At 43.1% G+C, this 26,174-nt stretch overlaps 1 long non-coding RNA gene across 1 annotated transcript; it reads left to right on the top strand.

The window, feature by feature from the left end:
• The first annotated feature begins 9,263 nt into the window (after nucleotides 1-9,263).
• LOC121827277 (uncharacterized) lies at nucleotides 9,264-25,825 on the top strand. The gene is made up of 2 exons (XR_013049180.1): nucleotides 9,264-12,733; nucleotides 25,560-25,825. It is a non-coding gene; the product is annotated as an uncharacterized LOC121827277 (long non-coding RNA).
• The last annotated feature ends 349 nt before the right edge of the window (nucleotides 25,826-26,174 follow it).

Here is a 26,174-nt window from a genome sequence, read left to right as displayed (position 1 = left end):
CACCCAGCTCAGTAGACATGCCAAAGCAGTGTGGGAATGACAGTGCCCGAGGGCCTAGAGTTCCAAAGCTGCACAGGAGCATCCAAGCTCTGTCTGTGACCCCTGTCCTCCCTCTGCCAAGGGAAGTGAAAGACAGCCCTCGGACTCACGCAGCGCAGCCATCTTGCAAGGACTGTGGGCTGGAAACAGGATCCCGAGAATGAGGCCAAGCCAAAGATATCATCAGGGAAGAACCCTTAGGTCTGGAAAACCAGAGGTCCCAATGGTGTGCTCCCCATGCACCCTGTGGTCTGGCTTCGGGCTCCGGGTCTAAGAAACATACCGGGGAAATGGACCAAATAAAGGAGTGACCAAAGATTAACACGCAGAGACTGTGACTGAAACCAAGTTCAGGTAGAGAACATAGTTACCTTTTTCCTCAGCTGGCCTTATGGCTCCAACTGTAGCTGTTCAGCTCTAAAGAAATAAGACCTGTTCACCTTTGCAGCCAGTTGGTGCCCACTCCCCCACCCCCACCCCATCTCTCTTTCCCTCTCTCTTTCTTTCAAAGCCAAAGAAAAGTTCCAAAAATGTTTTGGGAAATAAAACCACTATCGGGCCAAGTATACAGCTCCCCAAAGGGACTCCCTTACCAAGCCAGGCTCCCTTCAGTAAATGTGTTCCGTCTGCCTGTTTCTCGAAAACACTGGTCTCATTAGTACAGACAAGGGCTCACTAGACTCCATCCTCAGAATGACTGGAAGTGGGTTAATGATGCTTGCTAGCCATTCATTCAGATAAAGTTGCTCAATTTTGCTCGATTTGAGGCTAAGATGGAAAAGATTTAGGGTTTTGTGAAGTCAGGATCTAATTCAGTTGGAGTCTGGCTATTTGAGCCAAAGCTTTGAAGCTTTCCCACACAGTGAAACAAATACTGTGTTGAATGAGCAAAAGATGAAAAGTTCAATGCAAATAAAGCTTGGTTCCTGCAATCTAAAGGTAGTTAACAGCTTCAGTAATTTCGGGGTGTGCCACGAAGTTGTAGGAGCTGAGGCAGCATTTCTAGAAAGCTGAGCCCTGGTCCCATTGCTGGCAGAGTCCTTCATGATAGGACCAAGACAGCAACAGAACCAAAATTACTAATCAGTTCTCTCAAAATTAAAAAAAAAAAAAAAAAACGATCCTAGGTTTCTCTGAAGTCGTCTCAATGCTGCCTGTGATCCATGAAAGCTTTTGTTCTTGATCTTTTTTTCTTTTCAAATCCATAGCACCAATTGGATGTTTTCTTAACTACACGTTCTCAGGAAGTTATAGAAGAAACAAGCCATACCTGAGAGTGTGGTTAGGAGAAACTGGGCTTCAAGTTGCCCACCAGCGCCACACACAACTGCGTTATTGTTCTACTACGAAAAAGAAGTCAGATTGGCTCGAACGAAATAACCTTACTTTCTGGGAACTTCCTGGAGAAATGAGACATCGGAAGTGTAAGCAACGTCTGTAGACATGACATATGAAAACCTAACTAGAGGACTGACCTTTTAAACAGAGACGTTTTCTGGAAGACCTAGCTATTAAAAACAAATGCTGTAAACCAAATAAGACTGTTGATGGTGTACAATCCTCAGATTTAGCGGCCTTGTCTTTGCAGAACTGAGGCTCCTCGATAGGCTGCTAACCTGGCTGAGGGAAGGGGCTCCAGAGCCACCTTCAACGCCTCCTCTGTTACACCTTGCCAAAGAATCTATGTATTGCACAGGGCCTGCCAGCCCTCAACCTGAGTTTATTAGCATTTGTTGCTTTAAATCAGCCTTTTTACATTATTTATACAAGAATTTTTTTATTCAATATTCAAAATGATACAACATATACATCGAGCCACAAATAGGAACATAATTCACTGCCGTTTGAAGCATGCCTTGTAACACTTACGTGGTTTATTAAACTTGTCTGCTTTTATATTAGATAAATTCTATCCTTGACACCAAGATGCGTGTATGACACATTTATCATGTTTAAGATTCCTCTAAGTAACATAAACTATTTCATCTGGGAATTGCTAAGAGATCCAGCCTAAAGCAAAAATACATTCAGCATCCAAATATTTCTCTTAAATACAAGTTAGATGGAGACTACCACATAGAGTTATTTAAGTTATTTAGGTGGTCTCAGCTTTATCCCTGGTAGACAGTAGTACATAGTACAAAAATAAATAAATAAATAAAATAAAAAGCCCTCAAGTAACCTGGCACTCTTTGAAACAGGCAGTCTCTAGTCAAAGGGATCTGCGGTGAGCTTGGGGGGGCAGACTGACCTCTGCTTTGGAGGAGCCCCAACTCAGGTGAGGTTGAGATTAGGCCTACATGGGATCAGTTTGACTTGAGGATGGTAGTCGTCTTCATTGGGGCAGAGCCCCCATTTTTATAAGTGAGAGACATGGCTATTATAGGAGACAGAAATGAAAGCAATTTTTGTCAGTCAGGCCAGTGTGAGGATTTTCATTATTGGGTGGAATAGGAAAGGCCAAAGGTCATTTCTGTTAGGTAACATAAGAACTAGAAGTAGAAAAAGAAGAAAATCACACAATGGTTCAGAGCCAGACAGGGAAGTGCACACTTGTAATCCCAGTACTTGGGAGGATTCTGTGCAACAAGTCTGGGCTACATGTGAGACTGTCTCTAAGCAAAATAAACAAGCAGATCCCTCGACATCCCCAAAGTGCTTAGACTCCCTTTAGAACATTAATAAACACGTGCCTTGTTTATTGCTTATCTTCCACTGTGTCCGGCCGAGGCTTCCGCAGAATAGCTGGCACAGCACTACAGTCACTAATCTTTAACTGGTACGTTGTAGTTCTTCAATTATGCGTCTAAGCAATATTAGCATGTACGGTACCTGGGATGCTGACACTGATAGGAATCACTGGTGTTTTCTAGCATGCCTGATATGCCATGGCAATTACAGATACTTCAAACGATTCTTACATTCATTCTTTGCTATTTTTGAAATGACAGTGGTTACTGGACCTGCTGCTAGACCTCCCTGTCTAATGCATGGATAAAGAGGCATACTTAGAACAATGTCACAAAATTGTTTCTGATATTTTGATACGTCCATTTCAGTAACTGGTTGTCTTTGAATCCTTTGTGTTTCACTTTATTCTTGTAAGGCATGTTTTAAATGAGAATTGAGAACACCGTTCTGAGAAGAGGACCAGAGGCGTCGGTACCCTGAGAAATGAGCGTGCTCTCCCCTCAGCTACTGGAGCTGTAGTCATTCACCATGAAATGGACAAAGGTTCTGCTGACTGGGACTGAGAACGGATGGGGCCATTTACCAGATGGAACTATTCTGGGTTTTTTCCAGCAAATACGACCAGGCTTGGAACCACAAGTGGGTTTAACATTGCCCGTTTGGTTAGGTGTTTATTTACAGCGTCAAACAGAAGGCAGTCCTTACATTTCATCTTCCCTTGATCGGAAGCAAAACGAAAAACAAGTGAAGAGCTGAGGTCCCCGAGAGTCATTTCATATGCGCATGCCCCAAGGATCTCAGGCAGTCATTAGAATTTTATGACACCAAGTTATTGGCTATATTTGTGGCAAAGGTACTGTGAAATAAGATAAGAATCAGTGGCCGTAAATCTTGTCTCTCAGCCGTTAAAAATAAAACTGATTCAATCATCAGCTGGTTAATATTTCCTTACATCTCACTAGTCCCGAAACATTCAAAATGTGCCTTCTCGCAGCAGCTGACAAATAACTCTGCAACTCACATTATATTTCTTGGTTCCCTCTGGGGTACTTTGATCCAGAGCTCAGGAATAGTCTAACCAACGATTTTAAAAAAAAAAAATCTATGCCGATATTCTAACCAGATATAGCACTAGTTTTGTTACTGGACAATTTATATTGCCACCTTCAGCGGCTACTTTTTTTCAGTCTGTCCTGAGAGCAGACTTCTGTCTCTAACGTGTGAGTGAACCGCACAAACAATGAAGAGGGCTGTGGTAGTATTCCATGACACAGCATTTGGAAGTGCGAACCCACATTTCCCTAAAAGACAGGCTTTCCTCCGCGTGTACTGCCTTGCAAATGAGTGACCCAGCACCCCAGTTCTTTCCTCTTCACAGCAGCATCTACTTTAAAGGGCGGGCAGAGAATCGGACTAACGCTGAGTGAGAACTTGCTGAAGTGGTACCTATTTACCCCAAATGCCCTTTAAAGCCTCGGGGAGACAGAAGTGCCATTGACTCTGCCCATCTGTACTTACTTTGCGAAAAGAGTCTGAGGCAGGAGACTTCTAAAAGTCCAAACGACCCCCTTTCATCTTTCAGTCGTTGTCTTGAACACTGCTCTGAGCTGTAGGAAGTAGATTCTCATGAAAGGTGTTTCCTTCACTGGTTTTCAATGTCACCTTTATTTTTGCCCCAGCTTGATCTACTTCATACTCTGAAGCAGAGAAAGACCCCTTTGAGTATTTCCTTCTAACAGAAACAACTTCATGTTGAAAGAACGATCTGATAGGCCACACGGAGTCCTCTCTTTTGGTAATCAGCTGAAGAGAGCTTGGTCAAAATGTTCTTTTCTATCTTAGTCAAGTACGATGCCCATTAGAGAGCAGACAACCTGGACACTCAAGTTCTGTTAATCCACGTTCCTCTCCTGGCCAATTCACATGGCTTATGTAAATGACCAATAGGGTTCAGTAGTACTCAGCTATCATTCATTCATTCATTCACTGAGCACTACATAAGAGTTTACTGCATCCAGATGAACAGGCACATTTGGTGCACTTCTGCCTATTGGAAGACATTTTTCTTTCTCCTGTCTTTCAAGTCACTGAATGTAGCTATTAACAGCTGCCACTCACTTCCGGCTTGTTCTCAAATACTGAATCAGGACTTTCCTTTCTCCCAGAGCTGGCTGTGTGGGACTGTCTCCTCTCACCACTATGGATATGAGAAGCAAGAAATTGGGGCGATTATAACTCCTGTGAGTGTCAAGGGGTCTGGGCCACCGCCCATGCAGCTCACCCTGGCTGGGCCCTTCCCATCTTCCAGTAGGCAGTACCGCTGGCTGGAGCTGGTAGACCTGCTAGGATCGAGCAGCTCTAGATACATACTCAATCGTTTTCATGGCTAAGTTCTTCTCTGTCAGGACATTACTTGCAGGGGTGGTTTATCAAAACGTGTATAATCCTCTGCTGTGGTTGTTACAATCATGTTCCAAATTCCCAGGGGCCCGTACTGCACCGACAAGTTTCCCACTGGGCCTTGTCACACTGACTATTTTGCGATGCCGCCATGCCCCCCAGCTCATTCCTAATGATCTTGGCAGGTGGTGTGTCCTCTGGGTCCTCTCGTGAACGTAGTCTTCTAGTAAGACTTGGACTGGACACGAGCTATCCATTCCAGCATGACTGTTCCTCTCATGCTCTGCCCCTTCCCCCATCATCAGCTGGGACAGCCGAGCATCACCAACACACTCACCATCCCTTTCCTAGGCTTCTGAGAGCCATACTAGCAGCAAATATACCTATTTCCTAGAGTTCTTGCCAATGTCTGGAATCTTGTGTCCTGAAATCAACAGATTCTCGCTTCTTTGGTTATGTATTCTGCCCCCTTGATTAAATGTTTACCAACCCAGATCTCAGGAGACCTTCCCTAGCCACTGCTGCTTATGTTAGCTACTTCAGACAGACTCTTCAGTGTGCAGTCTTTTTCATCCTTTATCAGGCTAGCATATCTCTAGCTGATTATGCTAAAATTTAACTCCAGTTATTTTCTGGGAATGTGACAAGGAGATGAAGACTGCTTCCAAGGCAGATGCTTTTTGCCTTTCTGGGAAGAAGTCTTGCCACAGCTCCAGCCAAGAGGCTCCACCTCTTACTCACAGCTCTAGCGTGAGAGGCGCCACCTCTTACTAGGAAAAAGGCACCTCTGCGGTTCCTGAGGGTTTACGTGCTGAAGGGATCTACCCAGATGTCCCTGCCTGTTGCTCCCATGCCATATTTAGGGCTCAAGAACTCCTGATCTGAGCTTTGGCTTTAGCAAACATGCTGCCTTGCTGAGCATTCAGACACCAAACATCGCTGGGTTCAAGCAGTTCCATCCATCAGCTCTTCTATCTGCCTATCTCAGTTATGACAGCTATTCCACTGAAGGAGATAAGGATGTCTCTGCTAGCTACGAAAAGAGGTCTCTGGCTCTCAGACTTAGCCTGTAACCCCAGTAACAGCCCTCAGACTCTATTAACCCCATGCAGGAAAGCCTGGAGATAAGCGGCAACTCCATCATGCATCTCAGAGCGACTCCCTTTCTCTCCTAAGACATGACAAATTCAAGACTGTTCTCCTTCACCAGGACATGCATCAGTGTGCTGCTAGTAAACCAGTGCCTAGCCTAGGAATTGCCTGCATCCCAGCCACTCCTCAGGATGATCGTCCTTCTGTCAGAGGGTGACTGTGTGCACCCCATCTCAATGCCTATTTGTCAGGTGACTCGAACAAAATGAACTCACAAATACAGAACAGAGTAGACAGCTGAAGTCACCCTCTGATCTGATTGGAGTGAATCCACTTCCAGGCAGGAGCAGGAAGAAGGGGCATGTGACCCTTCTCCCTCTCCTTATAAGAGGTCACATGCAATGGCAGGGAGCACCACCTCCTTTGGAGCATATAGCCCAAGGTCATGTTACAAGGTGTGTGATCTGCCTCCTGTGATAGAGATAGGGGGAGGAAGGGTGGCTGGGTAGGAAGAGCCTCGGACTTCAGTGAGATTCATTTGAGCTGATGAAGATCTTCAAAGTTAAACATATAGTCTATTAGTGAACTTTGTACAGGAGCCAGGGGAGATGGTTCAGTTCATAAGACGCTTGCCACACAAACATGAGGTCCTGAGTACAAACCCCAGAACTCATGTAAAAAGCTAGGCAGGTGGCAGGAGCCAGAAACTCCAATGCTGGGGAGCCGGAGATGAATTGGTGCAAGACCCTGAATCAAATAAAAAAAACATATTGAACAGTGATTGAACAAAACACCCAACATTGATCTCTATCCTCAATGTACAAATATATACACATGAATCATACACAACACACACACACACACACACACACACACACACACACCCCTTTGTGTAATAAACAAGGAAGAAACTGTTCTGTTGCCCTAAACAAAGAGTGTTGCTATCAACATCACAGTGTGTCTTGGGCCTACTCATCTGGGGAGAATGAAGGTCTATCCACACAAGCCACGTCAGTCATGAAGAAGGGGCGTATCTGCAGAGTCTGCAGTCCAATGAGCCCACACTGGTTCCCAGGATATCATTCCTTTTTTATACTGGTCTTCCTCTCATTTCCACTCAGAATCTGTTCTAAAGAAAGGAGCTAAATTTTGTTTTTGTTCATTTTGTTTTTTGAGACAGGTCTCACATGTAGCCTTGGTTGGCCTGGAACTCACTTTGCAGACCAGACTGACCTCAAACTCAGAGATCGGCCTGCCTCTGCCTCCTGAGGGCTGGGATTAAATGTTAACTTTAATGATTCTAAGAATAAGAGGCTTACAGCTAGGCAGATATGAAAAGCAGATGCCAGTAGGGTGAGAATGCTACCATAGATTTTTCTGACACAGAAGCAGTGTGTGGTAACAAGGTAAGAAGCCTCACAGCATACCCTGCAACCGCTTTTTAGCCTGTGGGGATGCTTGGCATTCCCGTGGAAGGCAGATAACTCAGCAGTCTAGTCACATTTTCTCCTTGAATATACAAACTTTCAAAATAGGAAAGGGATCCGGTGGAACACATACATCCACAAAAAGCAGAGCTCTACATTTTCTAAATGTTTAAGGAAATAGTTTTGGTTGTGAGCCTAGCCTTTAATGGCTGAGCCATCTCGAGACCAAGAGCTATAGGGTATCACTCTGTATGTGCTGACCAAGCTCTTTACCTAGACGGCTGTAATCTCCGGCTAGTGCCAGCAACAGGAGCCCCACAAAGTGTGTCCTTTATTGCAGTGTTTACCACGGAATTCATGTCAAGACAAAAGTTGTTCGTTACTCACGCTGCTCTTTATGCACATAATACACTGTGCTCTAATTATTTGGTTTTCTCCAAGACAGGAGTTCCTAAGGACTAGACTCTAATTTGTATTTCTGTTTCCAGCATTTAGGTTAGGGGTTGTCATGGAGGTACTTAACAAGTATTTATTAAATATTTGAATGAAAGATTAGTATAGAGACAGACATCTCAGATCTTGCCCTCTTGACCAAAATACAATTACCTTATGTATCAGACCTGGGCACAGAGTTAATTCAGATTTCTCCTTGATGCTGCCAAGCTCCTTAATTCATCACCATCTCTCCCCTTTATTTTCTACTTGGTAGGATTGGCTTCAGTGTTAGGTAATACATATGTAATAAAAACTCTAATTACCGGTTAGACTCGTCTGCTTATTATGATACTACTCTTTTATTAAAACTAGATTTCACTCCATCACGAACTCGGCTATAAAATAGAGCTCTTTTGCTTTCCACCAATTCTGTTGGCGCTCCTTTTTAATTCAAATACTGCTCTGGGATCAACAACGCAATAAGACGTAATTATGTTTTAAGATCCATGAACTGGTTGTGAAATGCAGGTATTTTCTCTCTGGGTAGCTGCTCCAGGAGCTACACTGAGAAATGTATTTTTATCTTGATGTATGGGGATTTACAAAGGAACATACCCCTCAGAGCTGCAAGTAGTATTCTGTAGGAACGCGGGAACAAATACCACCCATCACCACTTTATTATGTTCACAATGTACTCCATTATCATCAGTATGTGAGCATAAATCCTCATAAGAAACCTCCCAGTATTAAAAACCATAATTATAACATGTATTTATTCCAAACATATGTACCACCATTTCAAACTACCCACCAGCTGAATATATTTTGCAGCTTTCAAAATTTGACTAGTGCGAAGATGGCTTTTATAAATGTGATTTATGACAAGTTAGGTGCCGAAAACCATCGTAATTACAAGTACTGTAAATGTTTTCTCTCTGCTTAAGTAGCCTCGCTGAGGAGGACAGCGTTCATTTCCTGTGGGCTGGGTCTTTTGGCTCCAGCCTTCTCCACAGCCAACAGGCTGCTGTGTTCCCAGCTCGGCCTCACCAGTGAAAGATTAACAAAACTTTTCAGCGCTCGGCTTGCTTTCCCCTCTGGAGCGATCCGTTTTCCCATCTCCAAAGAGGGCAGCCTCTCCTAACATATGTTGGAAATTGTTGTTCGACTTCACAGAGTACACAAACACAAGACTTTTCTCCGTTCTCGGTGCCAGAGCAGACGTTTCAATGGAATATTTCATTCTAATGCAGAGCCTGTGTGCCAGAAGAGAGGCTTTGCAAATGAAATTCAGGAGGGCTTTTTTTTTTTTTTTTAAACTTTGTGGCATCTGGGGTTTCTATAAAGCACAAGAGACCCGACTTTGAGTATAAAAACTTTAAACTTTTAACCTACCTGGATTTGAACAGGATAATAAATTGTTAAGTAATGATTCTTGGCCAAATGTTAATAATCTTCATGAAAAGTAAAACCACAGTCATGGAAAAGGCTGTGATATTCTACACCTTTCTAGCATCTTCCATCTCATTAGCTAACCCCCCCCACACACACACACACACCCGGCCTCTGTCTCCACGCCAAAGGAAAACCAAGCCAAGAGGAAAGGAACCACGACTTCCCTGAGGTTACTAAGGAGTGAGAACCCAGATTCTCCAGTTTCCCTCCAGTGCTCCGGTCCCCAAGGCCCCCACGGCCACTTTGTAAATTATATTGTCAGCAGCACTGCCTCTCGCTCCTTCTCTTTAGTAAGCATATACTTCGTAGTTTACAAAATGGCTTTAGTAGTTTTTAAAAAATGTAGCCACCAACTGTCTTGCTTACAGTCAACTATTTCTAAAAGGCGATTTAAAGATCTGCAGTTCAGCTACTTGGGACCAATAGACGTGCCAGAAACCAAAGTTCACTCTTTTCTTGGTAAACCTTCCAGTTTGAAGGGAAGTTAGCTCTTTGGATTTATTAATGCCGCATGTTAATTAGCAAGTTTTGATTTTATTAACAAACCAAAATAATTTAATACAGTTGCTGATCTATCTCAGTTTATATTAGCTGAACTCCTAAATTATCCCGTAACTGAATACAGAGAGCTTCCTATACAAGCGTGAATGGAAATTTAGCATATAGCTGTTCTTTACAGAGAACAAGACTTGGGGAAGTGTGTGCATGCGTGCCTGCAGGCTTTCCTTCCCGCCAGCTTTCAGGCCTCTGCATCCCAGCTCAGCCAGCTCTGTGAATCAAATCTGGGCCACCGGTGAAGTGACTTTTGCTTCTTTCCGTCAGATTGTCCTGGCATCTTATTATGCCGTAACATTTTACTCCACAAATATTTCTTTGCATGTGTTCTGCGAGCAAAAGGCCCATGTCTCCAGAATCAATAGAAAAGCAGGAAAAATGCAGAAAATAACAGACACTGAAAAAAAAAAAAAACCAGCAGTCACAACATATTGTCAACGTGAGATGGGGTGTTGGCGGGGGGGGGGGGGGGGGGGCGGGTGTACGGGGACGACAGACGGATGGACAGAGTACAGACTGAACCTGATATAGTCTGCAGTTTGCAATTCCTTGAAGGAGGGCTCCTTGCAGTTAAGTGATTCACAGAGGATGCAAATCCCAACCCTCCTTGGCTGTTGCTGTTGCCTTTGCGGAAATTCAGATGCCACACATTTGCTGGGCTGAAAAGCCCATGTTTCCCCAAAACTGTCTTTTATTTTTCTACAGTCTCAAGAAATTTTACTAGCACTTACTTATTTTTATTGTGAAACTGCCTCTACTTAAAAAGGAAAGCTTAGACTGACGACAGGATGGATAACATAGTTCAGAGATTATGATTTTAGTGTAAAAGACAAAGGCAAACCCAGAATGTTTTGCTTACAAGGCGCTGTGACACTAATATGTTTTTACAGAGAACAAGTGCGAACCATATTTTTTTAGTTCAGTAAGCCAGAGTGAGCATTGATATGGGCTTAATTTCTTGCAGAGCATAAACCCCAATGACGATTCAACAGGATTAAGCCATTGCTCATTATTCCTTTCTGTATGATGTCCTTGGATTTCAGTTTCTCTACGGATTTACGACAAAGACTCAAAACATTCTAAATTTTCTTAAAAGGATACTTTTCTCCATGTAAGCTTGAAATGGTTATCCTCATAGGCTAAGCACAAGTTTAACATGTTCCAAAGAAGTCTGTACTCTGTGAGCGGAGGTTAAAGAGAGAGAAGGTCCAGGCAAACTCAACAGGTTTTGTTCGTACGGATACAGGGGGAAAGGCACGACTGCTCGTACATTCAGTCCAACCGTCTTCTACAATCCACAGTGGGATGGGGACAGCAAGGAACTCACAACCGAAGGCGGAGCGGTCACAAGCAAGTTGTCATACAGAAAATTAAACCAGCGGGTAGTTTGACCATGCCCTACAACTTAACAAGTATATATTTACTTTTCTTACTTATGAGTTCTCCCTCTCTCTGAGCCTTCCACACTTACCCTGAAACATTTCTTCAAAGTACTATGAAGAATGAAAATGCCCGGATGTGGGCTGCCGGTTCCGGGGGGTAGAGGAATCCAGGAAACACTGAAGAGATCATGCAGGGCCCCTTTTTGGGCCCACTCTCATTCTCCTTATTTTCTACATCCGATGCATTTTGTTCTACCAGCCAAATCCTGTCACTGGGCTAGGACTCTACCCACCCTCTCACCTACCCCATCAGGATCTTCACGGCATTATGGGCAATGTTGGTATGAAAAGCAAGGCTTGTTTGGCTAGAAGCAGCCACCCCTTGACTCTCCCCTGGAATTTGTAGGCTTCCTATCGGGGTCCCTGGAGTTCATGTTGTTGGCACCCACTGCCTGTCTGCCTAGTCTTCTCAAACCCTGCTTCTCCAAGCTTAGATCCACCCTAGCAACTATACCATACAGCATGCCTATCTCATGGACCTCCATCAGTTGAGCGGAAGGAGGACACCAGACACAACCCGAGCCAGTCAAATCAGTTCCCAGAGAAGGCAGAACTGAAAGCGTAACCAACAGTTTAGGCACTTCTCACGTGTCGAACCCAAACCATGGCAGTTAGGCCGTGCGCAAGGCAGTTCTCTCCACTTGGACTGGAAAGCAGGGAAGGCAGGCCGGTAATGGTGATGGAAGCAGATGCTCAGAAAGCAGGGACAAGAGGGGAGAGAAGGAAGTCCCAAAGGTCTCTCTAGTTTCCTTCCAGAATCTTCCTGAGCTCCTAGCTGTTGTCATCTCCTTCCGCAGTACTTCTAAGAAATCCCTTTCCGTTGGTGTAAAGCAGCTGTGGTAACCCCTGGACTTGGGTTTGGGGTTTTAAAACCCAAACCGTCTAAAGGGCACTCTTGAACTGACAAAGGGAGCGCTCACTCTGGGAGTTCAAGGTCAACATCTGACCATTGGCTGAATCCAGTTTGCCAGGCTTCATAAACTGAGTCAATGCTGGGAAGACAATGGCGTCCATCAGTCTGTGCATTTCCTGATCACTATCAGACATTAGGTCAGGACACAGTCTCGGAGTCTCACAGTTGCACACTGCACAGGAAGGGTCTGTGGGACCAAGCAAATAAGCAGCTCCTTCTGATTTATCTGTCTCCTACTAGGAAAAAAGTCGAGTCTCTCCCATCTGTTGAAGACACGGCAGTCAGAGTGAGTAGAGACTCCATCCGGGTCGGTGTTCCTTGAGGAAACTGAGCAAAGAGACATAAGAGAAAAATAGGAAGATGCTGAGAATTGCTTTGGCAAAAGGTAGTATAGATAAGGGAAATTTGAAACTGATGGAAAGGGTGAACCGGCCTGATAAAGCACAGAAAATGAAATTCCCTATGCCTTTAGCGCTAATATAGAAACATGAGGGGTGGAGAGATGACCCCATGGTTATAAAGTGCTTTCTGCTTTCAGGGGGCCAGAGCTCAATTCTCAGCCCCTGGCAGCTCACAACTGCCTGTAACTCCAGTTCCAGGGGTTCTAATATCTCTTCCGGGCTCTGCAGGCTCCTGCATGCATGTGGTTCACATAAACTCACACAAACAAATACGAATGAACGTAATTACAATAGATTACTTTTTAAAAAGCGGCTGGAGAGACAGTTGAGCCAGTTAAGATCACTGGCTGCTCTTCCAAAGGACCCAGGTTCAGTTCCTAGCTCCACATTCTCAACTGTCAATACTCTGGTTGCAGGGGATCTGATACCCTGTTCTGGCCTCTGCAGGTACCAGGCATGTATGTGGTACACAGATACACAGGCAGGTAAAACACCTATACATTTAAATTAAAATATAAAGAAATTAGTATGGTATTTTTTACTTTTCAATTTATTCTTATTTCATCACATTTAATATTCATCAGTATTTTAATATTGCCATTAATATTATAGTAGGATAATATTCTTAATGAGCCCTACTGACAATTTGCGGGTATGGATTGAGGAAAAGCAGTGTTATTTAATAAAAATTCATCTAACTGCCACTATTGTATCTTCCTACCCTATGAGTAAGCAAAATATATTATAAAAAGTATGAATCTTACAGATTTTAAGAATCATAAATCACTTCCATGAGATAATAACTCCAAAATAATATTGCAGAATTCAGCAGTCATAAGTACATAACAGGGAAAAATAATATCCTTCATATACCTCTACTTTCCAAATCTAATTGGACAAATAGCTAATGAGAAGTTAATAATGGTTCCAGCTCAGCTCACCTTTGGTTTCTATTTTTGTCTGTTTTCCATTGCAATAACAAAACACCCAGGCTTGAATATTTATAAAGAAAGAAGGTAGCAGAACTTGGTGGACCATTTCTGTAATTTTAGCATAAGGGAGATGAGGCAGCTGGATCCTGAGTCCAAGGCCAGCCTGGGCTAATAAGTAGACGCTGGATTAAAAAACAAATAAATAAATACAAACAAATACATGGACTTATATTTAGTTCATTTAATTCAGTTTCAGAGACCGAAAGTTCAGCGTCAAGTGTCTTATTGGCTCGGCCTCTGTTGATGGCCTCCTCTGCTCTGACACACCAGAGTGTATTGTATGTGCAAGGGGAAGAGATTCTGGAGCAAAGGTTTGCTCTTTGGAAACAACGTCTCTGAGAAGTCACTCTGGGAAGCCATGTGCAACCCCTGTTGCCCTCGGTGATCTGAGCACCTTCCACTGGGTCCCATCTCTAAACGTTTTACCTCCTTGCACACTGGGAATCAAGCTTTCGACATGTGACCCTTTGGAGGACAATCTGCATCCAGAGCAGGGCAGTAGCCCTGGCCCCTCATCTGCGCCTTATTTTACCCTTTCAGACTTCTGTGGGGGTTGAGGAGATGGTCTGTAAGGCGCTTGTCGCACAAGCATGAGGACCCAAGTTCAATGCCCAGAGCCTGTGTGAAAACGTGGGATTGGTGTAGAAGTCTCAGCATGTTGAGGAGGCAATAGAGACAAATTTGTTCCCTGTCCTCAACAAACATAGAGTCTAAGTAGAGAAGACCTATGATAAAGAGAAAAATAGCAGATTGGATATAAAAATAAATATTGAGAGAGTTGTTCTGATGCCTGTGGGCAGCACAAATGACTGAAGATTCAGGGAAACCAGTAGATACCCTTATTAAAGGAAATCACACAAATGTATGTGCACATAGGGAAAGAGCTAAAAAAAGCCTATGGAAAATCCTGTGAAAGCATGTGTCCCAATCAGAGAAGTCTTCATGAGGAATCGTTTTGAAGCCCACTCTGAAGGGTGGAGAAGAACTCTCAGCAGAGGGCACACAGCATTCTTACCCATCCTGAGCTAAATGAGTACATCCAATACACAGAGAGAGACCAGAACTGTCAGAAGCAAGGAGAAACATGAGGGGTCATAGGGAGAAGGAAGGAGGTGAGATATAGAGCCCTAGGTGTGGGGTCTCTGTGACCTTCATCTTCCTAGCACGAACACGTGACTTTACCAGAGAAGCCATGTCTCTACACCAAAAGCCCAATGGCTCATCTTGGGGTGCCTCTCCTCCGAGTCTTACAAGACCAGAATCATGGTGGCAGCTTCCCAAGGACCATAGGTCTGAGATTCCAAGTTGCCAGTCAGCTGATGTCATCGTCAACTCCTCTAGATTCTTCACTCTCCTTCACATGTGTCTCTCCATCTTTAAGGCAGCCATAGTGAAGTTCTTCTCCCCTGCCCCCCCCCCCGAATTTCTGTGACCGCCTCTGCAAACAGCCCGAGGAAACACTCATGTCTTCGAAGGGCTTATGGAACTCTGTCACATTTAGATCATCTCCCTTAATATCTGCAAAGTTCCTGTTCACAAAATAGAGCCCATGTGTTGTTGTTGTTGTTGTTGTTGCAGGCTTTTTGTTCCATTTTGTATTTTTTGTCTTATGGATTTTTTTTTTTTTTGGTTTTCATTTGTGATAGCTTTTTTTTTTTAAGAGAGAGAACATAAAGTTGGGTGGGTAGGGAAGTGGGAATGATCCAGGATGAGTTGGGAGAGGGGGAAAAATATGATCAGAACATATTGTGTAAAAATAAGTTTAAATGAAGTTTCTGTTCCATGTTTTCTAGTTTGTTTCTCTCTTGCTGTAATAAACACCAAGACCGAAAACAACTTAGGAGGAGTGGGTTTATTGACCTTCTGCTACCACATCAATATCTAACATCCAGGAAGGTCAGGGCAGGAACTCAAGCAGAAACAGAGGCCGGGGCCATGGAAGAGAGCTGCTTACTGGCTTGCTTTCAGCTCCGTTCCTTAAACCTCCCAGGACCATCTGCTCAAGGGTAGCACCACCCATAGTGGGCTGGGTCCTCCCACATCAATTACTAATCAAACAAAAAAAAAATGCTGCCATATGATGGGAGAATGTCTTTCTGTATGCTGCAAATATGTGTTGCTCTGATTGGTTGATAAATAAAGCTATTTGGCCTATGGTAAGACAGCTTAGAGGCAGGCTGGAAATTCAAAGAGAAAGACAGGAAGAAGGCTGGGGGAGACGCCAGCCAGCCACCCACCCAAGGAGCAACATGTAATGGGACGCAGGTAAAACCACAGACCATGTGGCAATACATAGATTAATAGTTATGGGCTAATTTAAGATATAAGAGCTAGCTAGCAAAAGGCATGAGCCATGGCCATGCAGTTATAATTAATATAAGCCTCTGTGTGTTTACTTGGGGGTGCGAGTGGGAGAGATTTGTCCTGACTGCCTGCAGGCTGGGACACAAGAAATCTTCCGGTTGCAGCCATAGGCTTGCCTACGGGCAATCTGATGGAGGCGATCCCTCAATTAAGGTCCTTTCTTCCCAGATAACTCCAGCTCGTGTCAAGTTGACAAAAAACAAAGCAAAACAAAACTGACCAGCACACCATGTGATCTATCCCAGTCCTGGGAGTACCACCAGAGAGCAAAGGTCAGAAGCCATCTAAAAATCTGTCTACCACAGGAGTCTAGAGATAGACTCAGCTTCAAATGCTGACAGGACTATTAACTGTCTCAGGAGCTGGGCCATGCTAAACAGATGTCCTCGTCAATAACAGGTCCACGACAGGAGTGTTCAGTTCATGTTTGCTGCCTTTCATAAAATAATGCCCACAGAGTGACCGGTAGAACACTGGTTACTTCAGAGCCTAACAAGCATTAACTATTACTTTGGGAAGAAATTTGAGCTATGAACAAAAGAGGTGGTTTGTGTGGGCTTTGTATTCAATTTAAGATGGAGTACGACTGTTGGAGGCATAGTAAGTGTCAGCTATACATGATTTATCTTTTAAACCCTACAGGCAGTCTCTTCTAACAAGTTAGTTTTAAAGCACTGTGCTGCTGTCTCTTGGTGAGCTCATGTTTACACTAAGAGATGAAGGTTTTCTAGTATAACATGTATCTGATGGGCATAATGGGAGGCGGTAAGCACAATAACCCAAGGTTCAGGGGTTCAAGTCTCCCTGCAACCTCTACTGCTTAGATGTTCGGACAGATTTTCACGAGTGTCTCTATGCCATGATTTTCTTAGTAAACAATGAAAACAATCCTTGACCTATAGGAATTAGTGTGAGGATTTCAAACTCGATAACTGTAAAGTACTTGAAACAGGTACCTAGCTTTTACCTTGCACTCAATCAATGTCAGCTGTTAAAAAGTGAGACAGGCCTAACCTCAGATATTAATGTCAGGCACTCCTCTGCACATGGCTTCCATAGACAAGATAACAGTTTTCTGAGAGTTCTAGTTTTGCCAGCTTCCTAAGCAGGGCTGATGAGGTCTTGCCTAGACACAGTCTGCAATTACTGCAGTGAATCCGGTTTATCAAGTATTTCAATTGGATAATGGAAACACAAACTGAATTTGGGAATTGATGCTGACGATATTTTAAAGTTGAAGATGATAGGCAGTATTGGTTATAATGATTATGTCCTTTTTCTTCCTGAAAACTCCCAGAAAATGCTTTGCAAAAGCTGCTAATCCTTTGACTCCTTAATAGCAGTCAGCTTCCCTCTTACAGAGCACTGTGAAGTTCACAAGCAGATTTCCAGGATTTTCACTGAATCCATCCAAGTGTGGTGGAGGAGGGAAACCCCAGTGTTCATGGGGGGAGTAAACTGGCTCATAGTGAATCCCTTCCTCCATGTGATGCCTGAGAGAGGCTGATGACAAAGCCCTTAGGAGAGGGAAAGGACAGGAAAAGAAAAGAAGGAAGAAGAATACAAGAATACAGAACACTGTCCGCTAAAGCAGTTCCTACCCTAAATCAAAGACAGTTGGTGAAGATCATGAACAAAAATAATGCCGTAAACTCACAAAGCTGAGACCAGAAAAATATTTCAACTGGAAACAGTGTGAGAAATGCTGACAAATAGAATAGAGAGGTAAAATCTGTACTGTAGGGGAAGATATTGGGGAGGCAAGGGTGACCCCTCGTCTCTGCACAGACTCAGAAGGATCTTGAAGACCTATTGGTCAGAGACTCACTCAAGAGCCTGGTGCTGGAGAAAGCTACCTAAGGGCCAGACCGTAGAGAAAAGGGCATTCCGTGTTCCAGTCAACTGAGACCTTCATTGGTGTGGAAAGGACCACTCGTCACAGAGGAAATTTGACAACGAAAGAGCATCAAGCAAACAAAACAAGTTGACCCCACAGGAATCAGCGGATAGGAAATGAAGAATTCCTGTACATCTGTACAAAAACAGACTGCTGTGTTTAAGAAGTCAGATTAAATGTTGGGAAGGACTGCATAATAGAGTGGACATATTTGACATCAATTGGAAAAGAAGAGACAAGCTAACATTGGTTTAGGCTTGCTTGAAAAAGTGAAGAGATACCAGTAGGCATGTCAACTGAGCAGGCGCTTCTTAGCTATGAACCAGACGCCCCTGGGAGAGGAAAATAAAATGGGAGGGAAGAAATGGTCCAAATGTAACCAAGATTAAAGGTCATCTCCGTGAACTGAAGAAAAGATGGCCACTTCGGACTGCCAAGATGGCCACTTTGGACTGTTAAGGTGGCCACTTTCAACTGCCAAGATAGAACCATCACCAGTGAGCTATGGCATCCTTGTCTGAAGACACTGGCAGTCTAAGCACAAAGTGAAGAGCAGGGGAGCAGTCACCTGGAACCACGAACAAGGTCCACTAATAAATGTAGATTTTGTTTGAAAATAGTCAACCAAAAATCCTCCATGGTTCCAAAGCTTTTCATAAGTTAAACATGGGAAATAATTTTTAAGGAGCCAAGTGTTTTGAAGCATTATTTACTAAAATTTAGCAGTTCCTTTTATTTCTTTTTTATTAAATTCCAATAAATGTAAAATTGCTTTTAAAGCTGATGGTAGGCTAAGGAATCGTTAGAGTTTGGGATGCCAGAACCGCAGGGGGAACATCCAGAATTGAAGAATGCAGCCATAGAGCAGGGCAGGGAAGGGCATATGTAAAGCAATCTGCCTCTGTGGTGATTTGAGGGCAGCGTGTGAGGCTCTGGGCTTCTCCCAGGAATATCTCTTCATTGAGTGGAGCTCACCGTGGGTTATAAATTCCGTGGTATTAAGGATGGCCCATTCCAAGTGTTTGCCTCTTGCAATATAAATATTGTGCAGCACTTCTGGCAGTACCCAGGCATTAAATCCCTCAGACCTCAGCTGAATGCTTGTCCTCGGCGATAGAAAACTGTCCTCAAATTCCACTCAACATTGTAGTCACCATGGGAACTTAAAGCATACATATACATTCACATGGCCCCCAGTAGACATATAAAAGAGGAGGTAACATTATAGTAAAGCAGAAAAGTGTTGGATCAGAGAGCTTTGGGTCAAATTATTCTTCTACCTCTAAGGAGATTAACTCACCTACATTTCTTGTACTTTACTTCGTCTCTTTAAAAAAAAAAAATCCAGTAGAATAGTGGTGTCAGGTCTGAAGAAATCTGGAGGATTTAGTGAGATAAGGGCTATAGGATGTCTGCTACTCACTAGTTGTTCAACCAACAATAAGGAACCTCCTTCTGATTTTATTTCGGGAGGCATCAGAAAATGTTCAGAGCACCTACTGGTCATACTGTCTTTGTGTAAAATTATCCTAAATAGTCAGCCAAGATTCTCAGAATCATCAGCCGTCATCAATCCTCTTGCTAACCCCTCCTTTGGTGACATTAACTACTAATCCTTACTCTTCTAAACGTTGTAGCTGCTTGAAGTGGTAAGTGTCTTTGTTCCAATGTGTCATAGTTACAGAAGGACTCAACCCCAGGCTCCCAAGAGCTGCTCCTTTTGAAGTTCATCCAGAGAAAGGAAAACCACACCCAAAGAAGAGTGCTCCCATTTAGTCATGCCCTGCGGATAAATAAGCCAAGTCCGGGGACAGGCACAGTGGGAACATGAAATTCAAAAACCAGTGAATGAAAACACATTAAACCACATCCATCCCACCGTGCAGAAGCAGCCATTGAGATTTTTAACAGTTATTTTCTAGAAAAGTAGTATGGCCAGATAAGACGAACTGAATGAAATACTGCTGAAGAAAGGCATTAAGCATGAGGCAGGTGTCCCCCAGATAAGTGTTAGCTACAATGCTGTCTTCCACACTAATCCTCGCTCTTGCTCTTCTGATTTTCCACTACCTTCCTGGGGTTTCACTGTCCTACAGAATGAGTGGTTGATTTCGCAGTCTATGGACATTACTCTTTTAAATAAATGGCTCTAATCTGCTAACAGCATTCCTTTTAGAGAACTTTTTATAGTAGCAGTAAGCAGTTAGTAGGTAAAGTTCAGCAGCCTCTTCCACAGTACACAGATTCGTCGGCTTTACCAAGGAGCCATAATTTGAGATGACAACTTATTTTCTTCTGAGAAGTATCTTCAGAACCTCCATGGGAATGAGGGTGGACCACAGTGGTAGAGTGGATGCTTGCCCAAGCCAAACCAGGAAAAGTAACCACCCGACTGGTGGGTCAGGCTTTTACATAGTCCCAGCTACTCAGGAGGCTGAGACAGGAAGGCCACAAGTTCAAGGCTCTAGGATCAATGCACAGTTTTACAAAGTAAAAACTTTTAAAGTTAATAAAATTAAAAAAAAAAAAAACAACTCCAAATGCCCATAGAACTTTATTAGAAAAGAATGTTAAAATTATGTTCATTTTCATATAGTCATGTTTTAATTCCATAAATGTAAATGTGGCTCAGAAATATACTTTGTAGCATTCTGTAAAGGCATTCTACAACCATAGCCTCTTATATGACATCAGTTACACAAACTAAAGACGCTTATTGAGGAAGGGCAGTCACAGCTGACTTAGAACCTGGATCCTCACATGAGCAGGTTGTGGGAGAGTCTTCCTAATGGAGGGAAGAATATTTGCAAGATACCAGGAAGTTACTTGCAGGGGAACTGCTAGGGGCAGGCAGCGCGACCTGTACCGAGGAGGATGGAGCTTGTGGTGACAGTCAAAGCCTTTGCCATGAAGCAGTGGAGTGATGTGAGGGAGCTCACAGTACACTTGAGGCAGGTGTCATAGATAGATCAAACAGGAGCCGGTAAAAATGCAAAAGGACCATAGAAAGCCCCAGAGCCAACATTGTTCAGCTTCAGGGTTTAGTTTTTCCTTTCTTTGTTGAATCTGTTAGTTCTTTACTCGCCTCTGGGCATTATTATTTTGTGTATTTTAAATATTCCATAAAACCCTACTATTGGTTTTCTATGTGTTTTCCCCTAACATTCTTGGCACAGCCTCTGCCCTTGTAGGATAATGTGAGCTACTTTAGCAAACTGATGTAAACTGAAACAGAGTTCAGGCCAAGTGACTATTAATATCAGTTTCAAAGATGCTTCATATTCCTCCTGTATCTATAGATAGCTATTATAGCTTTAATTTCGTTTTGGTTATTTTATTGTAGTGAAATACACACAACACAGTATACCATCTGGAGGTCTTAGCGTCCAGCTCTGTAGTGTTGTGTATCCACATGGATATACAGTGAACCCCAGAACATTTTTCCACCTTCAGAACTGCAGAATTTTACCTACTAAACAGGAGCTCCCTGTTCTATCCCTTAGCCCACCTGCTGACTAGCAACATTTAACCTTCTGTGCCCATGAATCTAACCACACTAGGCAGCCCACAGAAGTGGAATAATATAATAACTTTCTTTATGATTGGGTTGTCAAGATTCATCCATACTTTAGCAAATGTCATTTTTTTCCCATTTTAAGACTGAAGAATATTCCATTGTATATATAGGATACATTTTTAAAAACATTTCATTTATAATTATGAGTATGTAAAGATGACCTGAATGAAATACTCGTGAAGAAGGGCATTAATTATGAGACAGGCATCTCCCAAATAAATTCAGGCTACAATCTTGTCTTCTTCCTTAATCCTTGTTCTTCTGGTTTTCCACGGTCTTGCTAGGGTTTCATGGTGCTCCAGAGTCAGCACAGTCTACAAAATTCACTCTTTTAAGTAGTTCTAATCTGATATGTTGCTCTAATATACTGATGATGGGAATGCAAAGTGGTGCAACCACTTTTGAATGGTGTGTTAGTTCCCTAAAAAAATACACACATCTCTTATGTGACCTGGTTATTCTGCAGTCAAAAGGTGTATATGCATATGTTGCCATGCATATTCAGGAGCTGTATTTATTATAATCAAAAAACAGGGCAGGGGCGACAAAGGCCTATCAACATCTGGATGGATTAACAAATGTATTAACAAACTATGGTTTATCCACAGAATGAAAAAATTATTCAGCTTTATAAGAAAAATACTGATATATGCTATATCATGGCTAAATCACAAATTACGGTTAGTGAAAGAAACCAGACTTAAAAAAAATCCATGTGATTCTGTTTCTATAGAATCCAAACAACTACAGTCTAATGCATAGTAGTGGAAAGCTTATCAATGGACGAGGAAGAAACACAGGGAAAGGAGAGGAAGGGCCATAATAAAGTATAGGAAAAGTCAAGGGTGATAGTATGCATGCTTATTATCTTTTTTTTTTTCGAGACAGGGTTTCTCTGCATAGCTTTGCACCTTTCCTGGAGCTCACTTGGTAGCCCAGGCTGGCCTCGAACTCACAGAGATCTGCCTGGCTCTGCCTCCCGAGTTCTGGGATTAAAGGCGTGCGCCACCACCGCCCAGCGCATGCTTATTATCTTAATGTGCCAATGGTATTGTGATTGTCTATCATCTCAAAATTTTATAACATTTTAAACTTTATATGTATATATATATATAGTTTATTGCATGAAAACTGTATCTTAATAAAGCTTCTAAAATTATATCTTGGTAAATAATAAGTGTGAAACATGAAGTATTAAAACATGCTACAGATGTACATTGTTGAGTAAACCATTTGGCTAAGAAGCATTAAGTGGGAATATCACGTGAAGTCATGCTTATGAAAAGCCAGAACATTAAGTATCCCCTTTATTAGAGTTGGACTGGGTATTGGTGCTGTGGAGTGGAAGTGATATCCAAGTGACTATGCTCTCAGGAAGAGGACCAGGAGAAATCACTTGTCAAAGGTCAGTAGCTAACTGGAAATGTCGTGGTTTCTATCTGAAATGCCCCCCCAAGGCTCATGTGTTGTAGGCTTGATCCATAATGCAACAGTGCTCGCAGGTTGAGCCTTTGGGATGTGATTAAGTCGGGGGGGGGGGGGGCTCCATGCTCACCACTGGATTCATTTACGGATTCATATCCTAACCATTGTTTGGAGTTGGTAGGATCGTTAGGTAATGGACCTAGATGGAGGAAGCAAGTCACCTTAGCTGTGCCCTTAAGGGTATGTTTCATCCCTCTGTCTTCATGGACTTTTTTTCCTTCTGCTTCTTGGCCCCTAAGAGATGATAAGGTTTTCCCTGGGCTATGTGTTCTACCTTGAACATGTCTATAGCAACTGGGCAGAGCAACCATAGGCTAAACCATGAGCCAGAATCTTCCCCAATCTTCCCAAGTTGCTTATCTTCAGCATTTTGTCTCAGCAACGGGAAACCGGCTAATGCAGAAGATAACACAACTGGATGAGAGATCTTGCTCTGGTCACGGTGGTCATTTGTCTCTTCAGATGCCTTTCCATCCTGCCTATGCCATGGAAATCTGGCCCATAAGGATCCTAACCCTGATCTAGGTTTACTGCTGGATTGGGTTTGTCCAATAAGAGCAAAAGTAAGATATGAGAAGAGGGGAGGGAAGTCAATGTGTCTACTCTTACATCTTCACTTCTGAAATCACCATCAACTCATCACTGCCCCCTCACACACACACTGAAGGCTGTAACTCTCACTGGCTGGACCCCCACACAGTCATCTCCCTCTGGTTCTGATAGCCCCTCTCTCCCCTCTGCTCAGGCCAGAGTCACTTTTTGGTGGTAATCCCCCTGGGATGCTGTCCTGTCTCTTGCAGTTGCCTTATAATGTGCAAACACCTTTCCGAATCAGTCCTTTCATTAAACTTTTCTCATGTTACCTAGTCTCAGTATGTCAGCTGTCTCCATCTTTAACTTGAACAAATCATAACAGAAATGCATGCTTTATTTACTGCACTTTGGTAAGGGGCCATAATTTTACCAAATAAATGTGGGGCCAATTTTAGTGGTGCCAGGTGTCTAAAAAACAAGGGAAAGATGGCCGGATAGGAGGGAGTTGGGGGTGCCTTCCTGAAGCTGTATTTTCCCTTGCACTGAGTACTGATTTGGTGGATGCTTGTATGAGCTTGGTGTCCTAGTTGGCTAAGATTCTCTGATGCAAACCAGCCCACCATATAACTCCTTGGTCCCACAGCTGATTTTCAATGGTTAATAATAAGGCACTATGGCACATTTACACCCCAATGAAAATTATGCATGCCTGCTATTGATTTGCCATTGAATGTTGAATGATTCACCTCTCCTTATTTAGACCACCTGAAGTCAACATGTCTTGAGGAAATTGTGTGTGCACAATGACTAGTGAAGAACGGCCTGGAAAGTCTCTCTGGTCCTTTGAGGCAGTGATCATCCATCGATGAAACACTGTGCTTGTGTACCATTCAGTTCTTCTGAAGGTCCCCAGAGAAGTGCATCCTCCTTACCCTCATTCCACATTTCTGCCCATCAGTGTGCTCCCAATGGGCACAGGAAGCATTCACATTTCTGTATTTGTGCTTACTATTTCATCAACAAGATTTGCCTTTGGGGGAAACAACCCTCCCCCCAACCCACACACACATCTTATTTATATGAGTAAAAAATGTCATACTCCTGCCCACTACTCATGGGCTCATACACAGTGTGTGTGGTGCGGGGGGGGGGGGGGGGGGGGCACAAAAAGGCCAGGCCTTGCGTTTTCTATCATAGGTCCCCTCTCTGTAGTTTCCCCACCCTCTGCCCTTAAGAAACTTGTTCAAAAGAAACACGCATCAGGAAAAGAAGGCTCCCTGATGTCGGTGAGAGTTTTACCCCCAGGGAAAGCCTGCTTGATAACAATGATCTGGCATGCATATATTTAAAGCTCAGTCGACATTTCCAACTGTTCAGTGTTTTTCTCACCAGGAAGCCAAGCCAAAGTTACTTTTAGGTAGTTTGAGCTTAAGCAGAAGAGAGAAGATCAAATGCCTTTTGTTCCTAATACACTAACCATCCAAACAGCAACACCCTGGACCTGCATGCACAGGCTCTGTCACAAGCCACAACTGTGGTTCTTTAACTGATGCCAAGAAGTGAAAGGACACACACACACACACACACACACACACACACCTCTATCAGTCAGTAGCAGTTACAGAAATGATTTACTCTAGAGATGTTTTATCTATGTTGTATCACATTCACAGACTTGTATATTAGTTTTTCTTCTAACATGTTCCTGATAGTGTGTATATTCTCCATGCTTGTGTGTGTGTGTGTGTGTGTGTGTGTGTGTGTGTGTGTGTGTGTGTCCCTCTCAAATCCATTGCTTTCTGGAACTGTAATAATCTGGTTTGGAATATTTGTCTAGCGTTTTTCTTCTGTTTTTTTTGTAGAAATGATTCCATTGTTTCATTAGCTGGAAAATCTGGATCTGATCTTTGGAAGGAGGATTTGGAACATAACGACCATGCCTTTTAATGAAAAGATTAACAATGCTTCAGAGCTGAATAGTCCTGTATTTGTTTAAAATGGGCCTTGCATTTTACTCTCTTGAGAACATACAATACCGACTCTTGTCCTGGGTTTATATACCATTCCAATCTCCTTGCCCATGTTCTAAATAAAGGTGGTATGACTATATGTTTAAAATAAGAAATAACTCCAGTGTGCTCCAGCTTTGTTTATAAAAATGAATGCTAGACATTTTCTTGGATCTTGAAAGCAATGACATCCTATACTGATGCCCTTTCTGTAATCACAACACTAACCACTTCCAGCCCCTGGTTTTCTGTTGCAGCATGCTGATGATGTTTAGTTTTACACTTATTAAAGAACCATGTCCCGCTTGATTATCCTCTTTCCTGCATTGCTGGCAGAGCACGGGCCATCTAGTCTATACAGGATTACACACACTTCCACTGATTTTGCTGGCTGAGCGTTGGTGATGTAGTTTGGCCAGGAATCCTCAGTCTGCCTTTTCCTAATTTGGTACTACTGTCAGCCTGTCC

The sequence above is a fragment of the Peromyscus maniculatus genome, chromosome 2 (assembly GCF_049852395.1).
Source record: "Peromyscus maniculatus bairdii isolate BWxNUB_F1_BW_parent chromosome 2, HU_Pman_BW_mat_3.1, whole genome shotgun sequence".
In the NCBI taxonomy this organism is placed as follows: Eukaryota; Metazoa; Chordata; class Mammalia; order Rodentia; family Cricetidae; genus Peromyscus; species Peromyscus maniculatus.
Note: the sequence above shows the minus strand (reverse complement) of the source record. Positions and strands in the feature narration are given on the sequence as shown.